Source organism: Colossoma macropomum, unplaced genomic scaffold (genome assembly GCF_904425465.1).
Source record: "Colossoma macropomum unplaced genomic scaffold, Colossoma_macropomum, whole genome shotgun sequence".
Lineage (NCBI taxonomy): Eukaryota > Metazoa > Chordata > Actinopteri > Characiformes > Serrasalmidae > Colossoma > Colossoma macropomum.
In genome coordinates, this window is record NW_023494805.1 from 16,931,063 (window position 1) to 16,936,451 (window position 5,389).

Sequence of the window (5,389 nt, forward strand, 5' to 3'; positions counted from 1 at the left end):
GTCTTTTGAGACCCTGTGCCACCTGATGCTGAAATAAAGAAGCCTTTTTCTCCCTTCCACAAGAACTCAGCGGCTGAAGTCTTTTATTCTACTTTCTTTTATTTTTGACTGAATACCCTTTTTATTTTTGTTTATTTTTTGTAAGTACATACATACATACATCATCTAAACCGCTTATCCTTCTGGGTCGCGGTGGGGTGCTGGAGCCTATCCCAGCTGTCATTGGCCGGAAGGCAGGATACACCCTGGACGGGTCGCCAGGCCATCGCAGGGCTATTTTTTGTAAGTGATTAAGACAATAATTAGAACAAAACCACAGCACAGAATAGTTTAGATTTTAAAAACCATCATCTGTCGGGGCTTTGGGCAAGGAAGCAAATAGCTCCTGGTCCCGACAATGTCATGTATAATAATCTTAAAGGCCTTCTTAAAACATCACTGGGCCAACTGTGGTCATGACTTGTTAGAGAGTGACTAGTTGCTTAAAAACAGCTTGACCAATAGAACAAATTTAAATGAAGCTGTGAGCTGTTAATGCAAAGTATTTCACACAATGGTTTTAATTTGAGGATTGCACTGTAATGCTGTAAAAAACAGAGATGAAAGGTGGAAATCTACCAGAAGAGGGCAGCTTTAATCTACATTTGCTGGATTGAGATGAGTGATTCTTTTACAAGAGGAAGCTGTAATGAGGGACCAAGTAAAACAACCATTCGCAAATCTGAGTCACTTACTGACTTATTCAGCAGTAAGTGACCCAGAAAAAAGCCAAATAAAGCTGATCTTCCACAGTTTGTACAAAATAAAATGAAGAGAAAAAACTGAGCAAAATTCAAATCAGCAGCATAATCAAAACTGTTTATACATTCATAGGTAACATCATTTATACCTTAGAGTTTAAGCATTTATGAATACAACGTCATAACCACCACACTGCACTCTTAAAAAAGATGATTCTTAAACGGTTCATTAGTAAAGAAAATGGTTCTACATGGAACCATGAACAGTCAAAGAACACTTTGAATAATTAAAGGGTTCTTAGCATCCTGCAAGGGTTCTTCAGATTGACAGAGAATGTGCTATCAAATGCTATTGTTACAAAGTTGATATTGTAACAATAGATAAACTCTTTTTTGGTGCTATATAGAACCCTTTCTGGAGAATGTGCTGTAGATGGTTCTATATAGAATATTTTTGAAAAGTGTTCTACATAGCGCCAAAAAGGGTTCTGTTATTGTTACCAGCTTCACATCGTAACAATAGAAGGACCCTTTTTGGTGCTATGTAGCTATGTTTGTTTTCAGAAAGGATCTATATTGAACCATCTAGTACATTCTCCACCAATCTGAAGAACCTTTTAATGATGCAAAGAACACTTTAATCTTGCAAACCAGTTACAAATGATCAGGACTACACAAAGACATGGCTGGTCCCCCCACTCCTACACAAAGACACAAGGTTGGGGTCTAGACACCAATACACCCCCCTCCCCAGCACACACCATTTTTTGCCAAATGTTCAAAGCCACATAATCAGATTTGTAACATGCTTCTCAAACTACTTGTCCAGGTCCATCTGTCCTGCCTCTGTCCTATTTTGTATCCTAGCCTTGTTATTGTTTTTGTCTTCTCCTTTGTCTCCATTCTAGTCCTGCCTTGTCTTTACACTAGTAAAGTAAAGAGAGCACTGAGTGACTCAAGAAAACCAAATACAAATGAAGATGGTTCTATTCTCTTGATCTGCCTCCCTCTGTTCTTATAACAGACCCACTGACAAATGTAGGAGGAGTCTTTACATGCTTGAACAGTAGCACCAAATCTCTCTATAAACATTTCACCAAAATATTATTAGATTTTTTATGTGAGATAAGTAAGTTATTGAATGACACATACACATTACAAATGCAGGAATGTAACTATTATAAAGACTACAGAATGAGTACACATTAATATTCACACTGGTAGCCTTGTTTCCTGTCATGTTCACTTCTGATTCCTCTGTGATGACCTCAAGGGAGAGGCGGGGCCATGAAGCATTCCGTAAAAAAGGGCTTTGACACTCATTCAAGATGAACTTGTCCAACTAAGTGACTGATTAATTTAATCAGAATTTGGACCAATGAAATCAATCTGTGGCATGATACTTTCTCACTTTCCTCATTTTATAATCTTGACTGTGAGTTATGGATTGTTTGAAAGTCCTGTTCTTTTGTGTTGATAACCTGTTTACCCTGTTAAAGCAAGAGGAAAATCATTGTCATTGAAAATAAGTGGGAAGGAAGTATATGGGATATATATGAGGTCAACAAAACGTTTGAATTTTAACATCTGTATTGTTTTGTAATTAGAGTTACATTGTATGTGAACCTCCTTCTATGTGTGGTTTGTGTTTGGGCATATAACCTTTAGTCTGACACCGGTCACATATTTATTGAATTATTTATGGATTCATTTCTTTTGCCTCGTTCTTGTGGTTCTGCTTTTATTTCTGCTTTGATCTTCCACGAACACAGAAAGCACAGTGGAGCAGCTCCCCAGAGCAGGAGTTTCCTGTTGTAGTTTCTCATAACTGCACTCACTTCAGAGAGACTCACACTAACACACAGATCAGCATTAGAGCACTGAGAGCTTAAACACACTACTGACTCCATCTGATCATATTCACAATGAAGAGAAACCTCCTCATCATTCTCATCATCACATCAGGTACTCACTGTGAAGATGTGCTCAGAAGTATTTAAACAATGACATTTTATTATAATTTCAAAAAATCTTTTCATTCTGCTTTTCTTCCAGGTGTGTTTGGTGCTGATCAAATTGGACCATCAGTAGATCAGGAGACTGATGTTTTAAAAAAAGAGGGAGAATCTGTTACACTGAAATGCTCTTATGACACAAATAGTGAAAGTCTTGCTCTCTTCTGGTACAGACAGTATCCTAACAGAGCTCTACAGTTTATACTGTGGAAAGGCGCTCGACAAGCGAGTGGTAGCCATATTCCGGATGATAGATTTAATTCTACTACATCCAGATATTCCACTGAACTCACTGTTGGAGAAGTAAGACTGGCAGATACAGCTCTCTACTACTGTGCTCTTTGGAGCCCAGTGATACAAAGTCTCTGAGACGCTTTACAAAAACTCACACACCTTCTGTTTGCTTTGAACACAAGGAGATCAAAGTAACATCCAAACCACAATGCATTATCTGTTATTACACTCACTTGGAGCTAAAACATAATAAATGAATTCACATGTGACTGATACATTTAGGTTTGCTGCAGATTTCAGGATCTGATCTACATTCCTCTGTTCTTATAACAGATCCACTGACAAATGTAGGAGGAGTCTTTACATGCTTGAACAGTAGCACCAAATCTCTCCTCATTATCTGAACACTGGAACCACCATGATGTTTCTATGCTCTCCGACTGTGTTTATCATCATCCTAGGTACGTGTTATTGACTGGGTTTATCTATTTAAAATATAGATTTTGTGTTTTTAAATTTTGCTGGTTTCTGTTCTGTTCAGTTCATCTTTTACACAGCATTGATTTTTCCTTCACAGGTAACTGTGTTTCACAGTCAATAGCACCACTGGAGAACAAAACACAGGTTCATGCTCATTAAGATGAGACAGTTACTCTCTCCTGCAAGTATGAGGGTAGAGTGAATAATCTGCAGTGGTATCGTCAGTATCCTGGATCCAGACCAGAGTTCTTGCTGCTGAAATATCCATGGTCAAGTGATGTAACCCGTGCAGATCCTCCTTTCCCACGACTGGATGTTGAAGTGCATGAAAATATACTGAATCTGTTGATCTCCTCTGCTGCAGTATCAGACTCTGCGCTCTACTACTGTGCCATGGAGCCCATAGTGACAGGAAACCCATCTACACTGTACAAAAACTCATTGCAGTTTAATGCTTATGGTTTTGTATTGGGTTTCCAGTCCAGATGTGGCTCTTGTTGTTGTAATTGTAGCAATGTGTGTTGCATTTATATACAGGCCACACAAAGTCATTAGGGTTCCCACCTTATTTAGTTTCTTATCCCTCCTTTCCAGGTGTTTCTAGTCTAGTTTTGTGTATAATAGGCCTTTATTTCAGTGTCCTTTGTCTAGTTTTATGTTTTCTTTTGTTTACCTACTGTTTGTGTAGCTTGCCATGTTTTCACTTTTCATAGTTCACTGTTAGATTTTGATTTACATTTTCATGTTCATTATGTGTTGTTTTGCTTGGTGTCTATGGATGCTAAAAACCTGTGCTTGCATCATGATTCCAGAACCTCCCCTTGTGACCGAAGGCTAGACTATTATTAAGGTTGTCACAGGTTTGTTCAAGACTATGAATTGCTTTGCCAGCTTCAGCCCTTCTGTCCATCTGCAGGGACGAAGAAGCCACCTTTTTTCCAAGGAGTGCACCAGTATGAGCTGAAAAAAGGCTCCCCCCCAAGAGAGGAAAATCCCCCCCAAGAGAGGCCTTTGTGTTGTCAGGCAATCAGACTGGAGCCCTAGTACTGGGAAAGTCGACAGCTGCACAGCAGTTCAGCGGTGGTGAGTCTCACCGCTGTGGCTGCTCTTACCTTTCCTGTCCAGGTTTCTCAGCCCATCAGCCTAGCAGGAGAGTGAGAACTTCAGCCTTTCTGAAGATGAGGCTTCCCTGGCAGCCGATATCTCCCCACTCTTCTCCAAGCTGAGCTGGCCATGGCTGGCCATGAGGACATCACAGCACACATGCCAGTCCCCTGACCTCATGACCTCCTTGTGCACTGACCTTTTTGAGTAGTAGAAGTCATGTGGTTGATTTTAAAATAGTTATTAAACAAGTATTAATGATGTTTCTTTAAAAGATGGTAAATATTTTTTAATGTAGTGTCTTAAGTATTCTAAAGGTTTTCTCCTAAAAATATTTACAGTAACTGTATTCTGAATACTGTCTTTTCAAAATATTTCATTTCTGTATTCCCAATGCTTTAATTCAGTCACATCCCAAACCCTCAAATAAAGTGATCCACGCAGATCCTCCTTTCCCACGACTGGATGTTGAAGTGAATGAAAATATAGTGAATCTGTTGATCTCCTCGGCTGCAGTGTCAGACTGTGCACTCTACTACTGTCCTCTGTGACCCACAGTGACAGGAAACCCAGCTACACTGTACAAAAACTCATTGCCGGATAGTGCATGCATTCGCTCACATGCACATATTTCATACTTCAAACCATATTTAATGTTTTTATCTCATGTGTTCACTTAAAGGAGGAAAAACACAAAGGACTGATATTCCAATATGATGATGCAAGAAGCCACACAATTCATTTAGTGAAATTCAGACACAGTTTAAAACTCATAGAGAGCTACATTGGAAAATGCAGTGAAGAATGTGTAGGAAG